This window comes from Wyeomyia smithii, chromosome 2, assembly GCF_029784165.1.
Source record: "Wyeomyia smithii strain HCP4-BCI-WySm-NY-G18 chromosome 2, ASM2978416v1, whole genome shotgun sequence".
Lineage (NCBI taxonomy): Eukaryota > Metazoa > Arthropoda > Insecta > Diptera > Culicidae > Wyeomyia > Wyeomyia smithii.
Window position 1 is genome coordinate 123,316,466 of NC_073695.1, and position 13,095 is coordinate 123,329,560.

Genomic DNA, 13,095 nt, shown 5'->3' on the forward strand with positions numbered 1-13,095 from the left:
CACGTACTCAATAAATCTGAACGAGAATGTACAATGAGTGTAAAAATTGGCATACATTTAGCATAAAGAATTTAGAAGCATTAGAAATCAATAAAAAATAGATAGCAAATAACGCAGGCACTTTGGACATGTACGATTCATGGGATTTGCGGGATAAATGCTAGAATGAAATTTTGGTTTTCTTCCTCTTCGCATATTGATAGTATTTTTGTAGTCAGAACACTGGCCTTGATTCTGGCTTATCCAAATAAATAACTTCACGCAAACAACGTACAACAGTACAACACTTGAAAAGTGCTGTTTATCAATAGTGTGGCCCGATAGAAGTATTTTATTCAATTCGGTTAGCCCGCAAAATCTAAAGTAAAAATTTATTCTACTCTTTGATCATAGTATTAAATACAACAATGTCTTCTTCGCGCGGTGAACTAAAAGCACCGAGTTTATCAAAAATGAGCGTCACGGTTTTATGAAAAAAATAGTCAAATTTCAAATATGAGAAATAAAATAAAAGTCAATTATTTCATATTTTGCAAGCTTTCGATAAGACAAAGCAAAAAAAACCAAAGTCGAATCTGAAGGAAAGCTCAACAAAAACTTGCCTTACATTGAGCAACCAAATCACCAGCAAAATACTCCAATTATAAGAAATGCTCAGTTTGCGCAGTGCACCTCACGAAGCAAACAAAAAAGTGTGCAGCAAACCAAAATTGACCAAGCAAGAGAATGGAAAAATTGTTCGGATCAGAGTTGCCATCGAAAAATGACACAATAATCTAGTTTCCAATGAGTTATACATTCATCAGTAATTGCGTAAAGAGCAGATCTACTGCTAGATTGGAAGCACCGCTTTCTAGGCGTTAGTTAGTGGTGTAATTCACAACTTTTTGCTTATGTTTGTAGATTGGTAAATTGGTAGGTGAAAACTTCCAAGAGTATCATAAATACATAAAAAAATCACGATCTGAGTTTGAATATCCAATTGACCCGGAACTCTAAACAGTGATGCTTCACAAAGAAAATCCTAATTTAACTATCCATAACCTATAAATGGTCTGCATCGAATCGGATAGATGGACAAATATTATTTCCATAATTATTGCTCTGCTTTTTTGTTTCTTCAATCCAAACAAATGAACTCTCGAATCACACACTTTCCATTGTGCGAAATTTCATTAACCATCGTCTCAAATATTTTCTAGGTTATGTTGGTTAATTGATTATTATTGTTTGTTTTTTATTCATCAATAAAAAACATCCAAGTGTTATTATCGTAAATGCATAAATTAGATTTAATAGGGTACAACCACGTTAGCGAATAGATAAGGTTTTTATTTGGATTTTTCTATCCATATGGTGTAGAAAAGAATCTATCATGCTCATGAACAAGCGCAGAATATTAGGTCGAATCCAGTGATGCACACAATGGGAATTTTGAAAACAAGGGGATCTTCTTCCCTTCTTTCAGTTCATAATTCGTTGAGACTGTAGCGGAAATGAATGTAGAACCCCGTCATGTAATATGTTGTTCCTAGGTTTAACCGTTGCTTTACCATTCACATTAACTTTGCGGCTGGAGGTTATGGTGATATTGGTGATGATGATGATGATGGAGGCTATTCAGTCGAATTAGTCAGCCTATACACCAGAGAGACGCCGAGACACTCACCGTTAAGGCAACTGTCAACATCAAAACGGGCGAGCGGTATAATTTAACATTGCCGTTATCCGTTTTGATGTTGACAGTTGCCTTAACGGTGAGTGTCTTGTCATTTCTCTAATATATAGGTTCACTAAGTCGAATAGACTTCTCTAACATTCAATAGCTGCTGTGTTTCATTAAAGTTGCAATCGACTCGCGTATATACCTATGTATTGTCTAGGCCGGATGGGCGTGTGAAGTGCGACTCAAGAATAAAATGTAAGAGTGCATTGAGAAAAGTATACCTTCCATGTGCTACAGTCGATATTCAGTGAATTTGGCCAAAATTAACCTATCAAGGCAACTCGGAAATGCGATTTGAACAATGCCAATTAATTGTTTAAAGACGAATGAAGCATCCACAATTGTTTCGCTATTTCAATATTCACAGTAACAAAAAGCTAATACAACTTCAAAAATACAATGTGTCAGTATCAAATATGGTTTTTACGATTTTTTATTAAAAGTTGGTTTAGAGAGAGAGCATTTTTGCTCAAGAAAGCTCAGACTATGCTGAGACACTCAAAAGTAATTTGCATTTATCAAATATCAGCAATGATTTTCATGACCATTTCCAATGGACCGGACAATTACGGGGTAATATTATGATCCCACGGTGTTGTTTTTAATGGCATTAGGTAGCTCAAAAAAATGTTGAATATATTTATTGGTGTAGTGTTTTCATTTTGCTATCTTCCGATTTTGTTAAGCCAGATTAATTATTACGTGATATTGGATGATTTTGAAATTAATTCGAAAAAAAAGTTGTCCCCATTTTGTCATTCTTTCGAATATACCAGCTTAAAGTTCGCAGGGTCATGATAAAATTGAACTGTATGTGCCAAATGGTGCTCGATAAAAACTGTTTTCGACGTATCAAGTATACTTTTAGGAACGTTGAAGGGTTCACTAATCGATGTTTGCATCTTGTAGTTGTCGATAATTTATCAATATTGGCTTTGTTAGAAATGTACGCGACAAATACATTCCCAATGTTTCAAGAAAACATGCAGGATAAATATTACATACCTATTAGACTGATGTTATTTCCTAAACCAAACTGGAAACTAGATAATCAACGGATGTACGCCATATCATGTGCATTATTCACTTATATTATATGGATATTTTGCAGTATTCATCCAGACAGCAAACAGAGCAAGCCAACCGTTAAATAATCACTTTTTCACTTTGAATATGAGGCACCACGACGGTTGTTGACTTATCAACATATTTTTTGGACTGATTGATTTCACCTTCACATAAAGGCACTTTTTTCTATTTCGGATCTCCTCCAATTTTTTTTCAACTATGCATCAAATATCTAGCCATTTCCAGAACAGTTCGCCACTTGATCAAATACTAAAGCTGTTCACAAGTAAACGCCTGCTACACATATAACACTTAATCCAAATTGTGTATCAAAGTAAACCGAGATCATTCCCAATAGTATGAAAATTTTGCTTCGATTCAAATTAATTGATTTCGCCCAAGCAAACCGTTCAACACCAGCGACGAAAATGATAAAGAGGGAGAGAGCACGAAACTACACCGTTACAAACTTCCGCACGCGTTGAAGTCTACTGACTGACTGAAACCGGCGCGATACACACATAGCCGCTTCAAATTCATTCAAAAGCAAAACTAACATGAAGCACGTACGATTGTTGTTGTTTTGTGATGCCACTGCGCCATTAATGGTCACATACACTGGAAAATATATGTGTACAAAAATGAATTTCGGTCCACGCAAAAGACGGATGATTCGTTCCATGCATGTTCTCAAATCTATCCAGATCAACCATTTGTGATTCACTGGTTAGCCACGTACAAATGAGTACATTCTGTAATATAAATAGTTAAAAACAAAATTTTAACTCCCCTCCTCTCACCTCAAATCCCCACTAGCTCGTAGTCGGCCGCGAGATATAAAAAATGTGCCCCCCTCTTTTCCCTGCTAATTTAGAATTTAAAAAAAATGTACGTGGCTAAGTTAAACTAAATTGTATCGTGCCGTGTCAAATAAACTATTTTAAAACTGACCATTTGTGTTTATTATTATTATTATTATTATTATTATTATTATTATTATTATTATTATTATTATTATTATTATTATTATTATCATTATTATTATTATTATTACTATTACTATTACTATTACTATTCTTATTGTTATTGTTATTGTTATTGTTATTGTTATTGTTATCGTTATTGTTATTGTTATTGTTATTGTTATTGTTATTGTTATTGTTATTGTTATTGTTATTGTTATTGTTATTGTTATTGTTATTGTTATTGTTATTGTTATTGTTATTGTTATTGTTATTGTTATTGTTATTGTTATTGTTATTGTTATTGTTATTGTTATTGTTATTGTTATTGTTATTGTTATTGTTATTGTTATTGTTATTGTTATTGTTATTGTTATTGTTATTGTTATTGTTATTGTTATTGTTATTGTTATTGTTATTGTTATTGTTATTGTTATTGTTATTGTTATTGTTATTGTTATTGTTATTGTTATTGTTATTGTTATTGTTATTGTTATTGTTATTGTTATTGTTATTGTTATTGTTATTGTTATTGTTATTGTTATTGTTATTGTTATTGTTATTGTTATTGTTATTGTTATTGTTATTGTTATTGTTATTGTTATTGTTATTGTTATTGTTATTGTTATTGTTATTGTTATTGTTATTGTTATTGTTATTGTTATTGTTATTGTTATTGTTATTGTTATTGTTATTGTTATTGTTATTGTTATTGTTATTGTTATTGTTATTGTTATTGTTATTGTTATTGTTATTGTTATTGTTATTGTTATTGTTATTGTTATTGTTATTGTTATTGTTATTGTTATTGTTATTGTTATTGTTATTGTTATTGTTATTGTTATTGTTATTGTTATTATTATTGTTTAATCTAAACATATAAAAATGCAGCTCTGTCTGTCTGTCTGTCTGATTCATATAGGCTTGGAAACTACCGAACCGATCGGCGTGAAAATTTTTATATAGGGGTTTTAGGGGCCGGGAAAGGTGACTAAGATAGTTCGAGACCCCTCCCCCTTCTGCCAGGGAGGGGTCCCATACAAATGAAACACAAATTTCTGCACATCTCGAAAACTAACCAAGCAAATGGAACCAAATTTGGTAGGTGGATGTTACCCCTAAGGTAACAAATATATCCATAATGGTTTGACACCCCTCCCTCTTCTACAAGGGAGGGGTCCCATACAAATGAAATACGAATTTCGCACAGCTCGAGAACCAATCAAGCAAATACAACCAAATTTGGCAGGTGAATGTTTTAAGGTGTAACAAACATGGCCATAATGTTTCGACACCCTTCCTTCTTCTGGCATGTCTCCAAATACCATTTCGAAATCCAAGATGGCGACTTCCGGTTTCTGAAAATCAGCGGCAAATGACCACATACCCAATATGGGTATTTCCGGGATTGTTATGATGCACTGAAGCCACAAATCGACCTTAGACAACATTTTGAATTGTAAGGTGGCGACTTCCGGTGTCTGGAAAACAGACGAAAATGACCAAATACAACCCAATATGAGTGTTTCTTCAACCAGATTGACGCTCAGAGGCCAGAAATTGTTAACAAATGCCATTTTGAAATCCAAGATGGCGACTTCCCGTTTCTGAAAAATAGGGGCAAATGACCTTATACCACCCAACATGGGTGTTGCCGGAATTGTTATGATGCACTGAAGCCACAAATCGACCTCAGACAACATTTCGAATTGTAAGATGGCGACTTCCGGTGTCTGGCTAACAGCCGAAAATGACCAAATACCACCCAATATAAATGTTTCTTCAACTAGATTGACGCTCAGAGGCCAGAAATTGTTCCCAAATGCCATTTTGAAATCGAAGATGGCGACTTCCGGTTTCTGAAAAACAGCGGCAAATGACCAAATACCACCCAATATAGGTATTTCCGGGACTGTTTTGGTGCACTGAAGCCACAAATCGACCTTAGACAACATTTTGAATTGTAAGGTGGCGACTTCCGGTGTCTGAAAAACAGCCGAAAATGACCAAATACCACCCAATATGAGTGATTCTTCAATATGGGTGTTTCCGGGATTGTTATGATGCACTGAAGCCACAAATCGACCCAGACAATATTTTGAATTGTAAGTTGGCGACTTCCGGTGTCTGGAATACAGCCTAAAATGATCAAATACCACTCAATATGAGCGTTTCTTTAACCAGATTGACGCACGGAGGCCCGAAATTATTTTGAAATCCAAGATGGCGACTTCCGGTGTCCGAAAAACAGCCTAAAGTGACCAAATACCACCCAATATGAGTATCTCCGGAACCAGAATGGTGCAAAAATTGACCTCAGACACCATTATGAATTGTAAGATGGCAACTTCCGGTTTCTAAAAAACCGCCAAAAATGGCTATATCGTATAGCCTCTAATCCTTGAAAAAGATGAAATAAATCATCGAAACGTCGGATAGTTGAAGCGAAACATCGTTTAGCTGCCGGAGTGTCTGGAAAACAGCCGAAAATGACCAAATACAACCCAATATGAGTGTTTCTTCAACCAGATTGACGCTCAGAGGCCAGAAATTGTTAACAAATGCCATTTTGAAATCCAAGATGGCGACTTCCCGTTTCTGAAAAATAGGGGCAAATGACCTTATACCATCCAACATGGGTGTTGCCGGAATTGTTATGATGCACTGAAGCCACAAATCGACCTCAGACAACATTTCGAATTGTAAGATGGCGACTTCCGGTGTCTGGAAAACAGCCGAAAATCACCAAATACACCCAATATGGGTATTTCCGGGATTGTTATGATGCACTGAAGCCACAAATCGACCTCAGACCAGAACCAGACCATTTCAACCAGAATGACGCTCAGAGGCCAAAAATTGTCTCCTAATGCCATTCTGAAATCCAAGATGGCGAGTTCCGGTTTCTGAAAAACAGCGGCAAATGACCAAATACCACCCAATATGGGTATTTCCGGGATTGTTATGATGCACTGAAGTCACAAATCGACCTATCAACCTCAGACAATATTTTGAATTGTATGAAGGCGACTTCCGGTGTCTGAAAAACAGCCGAAAATGACCAAATACCACCCAATATGAGTGATTCTTCAATATGGGTGTTTCCGGGATTGTTATGATGCACTGAAGCCACAAATCGACCCAGACAATATTTTGAATTGTAAGTTGGCGACTTCCGGTGTCTGGAATACAGCCTAAAATGATCAAATACCACTCAATATGAGCGTTTCTTTAACCAGATTGACGCACGGAGGCCCGAAATTATTTTGAAATCCAAGATGGCGACTTCCGGTGTCCGAAAAACAGCCTAAAGTGACCAAATACCACCCAATATGAGTATCTCCGGAACCAGAATGGTGCAAAAATTGACCTCAGACACCATTATGAATTGTAAGATGGCAACTTCCGGTTTCTAAAAAACCGCCAAAAATGGCTATATCGTATAGCCTCTAATCCTTGAAAAAGATGAAATAAATCATCGAAACGTCGGATAGTTGAAGCGAAACATCGTTTAGCTGCTCTAAATAGACTGAATAGCCGAAAATCCTCCCCCCGAGTTGAACGTCACAGTCGATAAGCATCCACATAAGTTATATTTGCAACTCAAAAAAGTCGTTTTTAACGCGGGCGAATACAAATTTGGAACGCATTCCCCGCGTAAAAAACGACCTTAGTGTATATACATGACTGGAAAAACACTGAGGGGCTATGGAGCTTCCTGAGGGGCCATGGAACTTCCAACTCGGCATATAAACCCGGCATCTTTCTACGAAGTGGATTACATAGTTAACACACAAGTACATGCATTAAAAATACATTTTATCGTGCACAATAAATTACTAAAATCAAAATTTTAAATTTTCGAAAAAAGTTTCGAAAAAAGTTGAAAGAAAAATTATAAATTTATGATCTAATAAAAGCTAAATTTTAAAACATTTGATTTTTTTTATTTCAAAACTACAAAAGATTAACTAAACAATGGAGACTGTAAGATCATGGAGAAATCAAAGAAAGAAAAGTTGTGAATTTTTGGAAACAATTCAATTTTTTTCACAGAGTGTATTTTTTTGGAAGGTTAAAATTTTTATCTACAACTTTGTCAAAGGCACTATGCCAATCAAACAAACCGTTTTGACTGTTAAAATTTTTTTAATTAAAAAGTTTTACAACCAAAACGGTTTATTTGATTGGCATAGTGCCTTTGATAAAGTTGTAGATAATAGTTTTGTTCTCCCAAGAAAAAAATATGTCCTGTGAAAATAAAAAATAAAAAAATATGTCTTCCTCCAAAAAATATTACTTTTTTTTCCCTGATTTCTTCATGATCGAACAGTCAGTTTTTATGAAAAATAAATATAGATTTTGTAAAGTTGAGCTTTTTTAAATAATTATCTTTAAATTTTCTTTCAAATTGATAAAACAATTGTTTTGTTTTTTTTTCGGGAAAACAAAATGATTATCTACAACTTTGCCGAAGACATCACACCGATCAAACAAACCGCTTTAGCCCTACAATATTTTTGCCTTTCTCCTAGAAAGGTATAGCAATCACTTGCAAAACCGAAAGTATAAAAGTGCTCCAAAGGGCCGAATGGCATATATCACTCGTCTCAGCTCGACGAGCTGAGCATTTTCTGTATGTGCGTGTGTGTGTATGTGTGAGTGTGTGTGTGTGTGTGTGTGTGTGTGTGTGTGTGTGTGTGTGTATGTGCAGATTTTTATTCTCAGTCACTTTTCTCAGAGATGGCTGGACCGATTTTCATGAAATTAATTGCAAATGAAAGGTCTCGTTGTACCATAATACCTTATTAAATTTCATTGTAATCGGATTTTTAGTTTAGAGGTTATTTATCAAAATGTAAAAATCATGAAACATCATTATCTCAAAAAACTACACAACCGATTTGAACAAAATTATTCAAATGAACGGGCTACCTGAAATACCCTTAACTTTTGAATTTCATATAGATTAGACTTGTGGTGTAAAAGTTATGACAAGAAACGTGTTTTGAAGACTGTTTAATCTCACTCATGTTTCTCAGAGATGGCTGAACCGATTTTAAAAATATCAGTGTCAAATGGAAGGTCTAGTTGCCCCATAAGACCCTATTGATTTGTTTTGCGATCAGACTATTACTTTGCCTGTTATGTTTAAAAATGTGAAATCCAGCTATGAGAAGGAACATATTCCGAAGACTACTTGAACTCTCAGAGATGGCTGACCCGATTTCCACAAAATTAGTGTCAACTAATAAGTCTAGCTGCCTCGTAACACCCTATTGAATTTTACTGTAATCAATATGTAACTTCGTCTGTAAAGTACCGAATTGTGAAAATCACGAAACTTCATCATCTCAGTAGCTACACAACCGATTTGATCAATATTATTATGAGATGAGCGGGCTAGTTAAGGGTTAACTAATTAATTATGATTGAACACGTGGTTTCAAAGTTTGGCTGCCTTATTCGTTCCCATTTCATTTGATTGTAATCAAACTTAAACAACCGTTATGTATTAAATTGTTAATAAAACAACGAAAGTCTATTATCACAAAGATAACATGGCTTATTTATACATAACTAGTGTCATACGAACGAGTCATCTCTCGAACTTACAAATAACAAACTTCAACAATTTGATATGTGGCTCAAAAGTTATGAAAAGAAAAGAAATTCAAAGGCTATTTAAAACTATACCTGCTTTGATCGATATATGTGGCCTCAACATAAATTAAATGTGGTATCGTACTATTTGAATGTTCCAAATTCATTGATGCCTTGCGATGTGTTTAAAGTCTGAAAATGCACGACGAATCGGCCATAGGATATGATCAAAGTCTAATAACAAATCGTTTGAAATGATTGGTTTTATCAAAATGACAACATCCTCGACTTTTGGATTCTGTACATCACCTTAATTCTGAATATATTCACCCAACGCAAACGGGGAACATTTTATTACTTTAGGGCAATTTTTTATTACTTATTGTCTCTTATGACTGCGCATTATACATAAAGAGTAATAACCAAAAAGTAATAAAAATTATGACGGCACACGCTTGTATGTGTTCTGCAGGAGAACATACAGCCAAGCACCGCAATGCATGTGTTAGCAAGACTTCACTCGCTGCATTTGTACTGATGCAACGATCACGCTCATTTTTGTCCCCTTCATCCACACATAATTAGAATCTCAACCGTCAACCTCAAATGTCTAATTAGAAACACTTTCGTTTCGTCCCCCAGTGTTTACTTGAAATGGGAATATGTAATACTGTCTGACCAGAGTTGCCAAAGTTGCGAATATTGTTCTGGATGGGCACGAGTTTTATATTTTCAAACGGGTGCAAAAGAACCAATGAGTATGTGTTTTAGATATCTTGCAGGAAAGCGAATGTTTTTGTTTTTCTCTAACGCAGTTTACATATCGTGATGTCATTTCAAGACGCATTTCAAGTCTTTGAAATCATCATCGTTTGCATACTCTATGACGGGGAAAATGCTGCTTGGCAGCTTTTGTCATATTTTTTCTCTACTCCGTATGCATACAACGAGCGAACTAATACACGCACACCGGATGAATTGGAGATAGTAGAAACTTGTAACATGTGCAACATATGCGACGGTGTGTGATTGTTTTTTTGACTTGAGATGGAAAGGGAGCAGTTTTCGACAGAAAAAAATCCTGCATGTGGTTGAAACGACCATTATTAGATAGTCGTACTCCCGTAACACGTGCTGAATATATATGCAGTATGTGTTGTTACTTGAATGGGGAAGAATTTTATTGCCTTTTAAGTAATAGGTTTGTTACCTAAAAGGCAATTTTGCGCTATTGCTTCTAAAGTAATAAGGAAAAGTTTTGCGTGTTCATATTGGGTGGTATTCGGTCATTTTCAGCAGATTTTCTGGCATCAATCTGACACCGGAAATACTCATATTGGGAGGTATTTAGTTATTTTGGGTGTTTTCCAGAAACTAAAAGTGATCGTCTTTAAATTCAAAATGGTGTCAAGGGTCAATGTTTGGCTCCTATGCATCCTCTCGATTACGGAAATATCCATATTGAGTATTAATTGGTCATTTTCGACTGTTTTCTTTAAGTTGCCATTCATCGATTCAAAATGGTGCCTGAGGTCAATTGTTAGCTCATTGCATCATTCTGGTTCCAGAGATACTCATATTGGATGGTATTTGGTTATTTTAGACTGTTTTTCACAAACCGGAAGTCGCCATCTTGGATTCAAACTGGTATTTAAGATAATTTTTGGCCCCTGAGCGTCATTCTGGCTGAAGAAACACCCATATTGGGTGTAATTCGATCATTTTCGGCTATTTCCCAGGAACCGGAAGTCGCCAACCTAGAATCTAAAATGAGGTCTGCGGTCGATTTCAGTGGCTATGTATCATTCTAGATCCGGAGATACTCATGTTAGACGGAAATCGGCCATTTTTGGCTGTTTTCCAGAAATCACAAGTTGCCATCCTACAATTCATAATCATTACGATTCCAGAAATACCCATATTGGATGGTATTTGGTCGTTTGCCGCTGTTTTTCCGAAATCGGAAGTCGCCATCTTAGAATTCAAAATGGTATCTGTGGTCCATTTTAGCTCCTGTGTATCATTCTTTATCCGAATATTATTACATTGGGTGGAAATCGTCCATTTTTGGCTTTTTTCCAGAAACCGGAAGTTGCCATCTTACAATCCAAAGTGTTGGCTGAGGTCGATTATGGAACATATTTGTTAACACTAAAATCATTTACCTGCCAAATATGGTCCCATTTAGTTGACTAGTTCACGAGATGTGCAGAAATTTGTGCAGAAACATGTGCTTCCAGAAGAGGAAGGGGCGTCGAATCATTGTGGACATATTTGTTACCCTTTGAAGCATCCACATGCCAAATTCGGTTTCATTTGCTTGGTTTGTCCTTGAGTTGTGCAGAAATTTATGTTTCATTTGTATTGGACCCCTCCTTTCCAGAAGGGGGGGGGGCCTCAAACTTTTAACCTTTATCGGGACCAAAAACCCTACATACAAATTTTCACGTCGATCGGTTCGGTAGTTTTCGAGCCTATATGGATCAAACAGAAGGACAGAAGGAGATAGATTACAACATCAATATTGTAGAACCTAAAGAGTGAATATACATTCATTGGATTGAAGCGTTCATGTAAATCTATTTCTACAAATAAAAGTTTGAATGAGAAAGGCTGGGTCTGACCGCTAGGTGGATTAATTTAGGTTTTTTTTGGCTCTACAATATTTGTAATCATCAATACCTTCCCGAAATAGCATTTTCCAATAGCTTCTCGGAAATGAGTCGTGTTCCAAAAAATTAAACCAATACATAGCACAAAATGGCATTTTTTGCTCATAGAACTATCTATACAAAGATTCAGCCAAATTAAAAATGATCGATTAAATTATTTGGCCGTTTTTTTGTGAAATTCCATAAATGCAGACCTCGAGGGGTGACACCTCGGTTGTCACCCAGACACGTTACGCCACTGCTAATAAGTAAAGGTTTTCATAAGGAGGCAGATAACTTCATGTTGATTACTAGACGAAATCTAAGTCGTCAACAAAATAAACATTAAAAACATAAGGCTTATCTGAAACTATAACGTAAACACAGCGTATAGTGAAGGATGATACAGTCGAGCAAATGAAAAAAGTGCATAGTATAGGCAATTAAGGGCGACACTTCGCAAAAAACAACAAATAGTGATAGGTTATACCGCTGCTATTTTATAATGTGTACTTATAATGTATTATGCTTACAGCGGGGGCCTAGTGTGGTTGGTAACGTCTCCGCCAACCACGCTCGACGCCTGGGTTCGAATCCCACCGCCGACATAGGTGTCGATGGTTGTGAGGTGGCGTGATCCACTCACAACCAACCCAACTGGTCTAGATTCAATCCTAGCCGACACCGGAAGATTTTCTGAGGCGAAAAATCTCTGGGATCACGCCTTCCATCGCATGAGGAAGTAAAGCCGTTGGCGCCGGTCCGTTGATAAACGGGTCGTGAGTTAGGGTCCTGGGCGTGGAGTCGCCTCCCTGGGCGTCGGTGATTGGCCACAACAGTGGCGGAACTAGACCGACGGAAAATAAGCGAGAATAAAAAAAAATGTATTATGCTCGTCTATACTACTCTCCAAAGAACTGTGTATAACAAGCGAGCATAAGAGAAACAGAAATATTGCGCTATACATCAAAATTTTTATGCGAAAAAATCTATTCGTAATAAGTAACTATGAAACATGAGTAACCTTTTTCAAAAATATGTTAAGTTGTGAAAACTCACCATAAATGAGAACCATTACGTTCGG

General features: G+C 36.0%; 1 protein-coding gene across 3 annotated transcripts in view; it reads right to left on the reverse strand.

Annotated features, from left to right (window-relative positions):
* LOC129725792 (uncharacterized) overlaps nt 1-12,563 on the reverse strand; it is a 44,119-nt gene extending 31,556 nt beyond the window's left edge. For 2 of the 3 annotated variants that reach the window (XM_055682012.1, XM_055682011.1), the window contains exon 1: nt 2,732-3,281. The gene's annotated coding sequence lies outside the window, so the exon portion shown is untranslated. Of the gene's footprint in view, nt 1-2,731; nt 3,282-12,544 lie in introns of those variants that run through there. The other variant, XM_055682013.1, reaches the window with a different exon arrangement.
* Nucleotides 12,564-13,095: the final 532 nt, after the last annotated feature.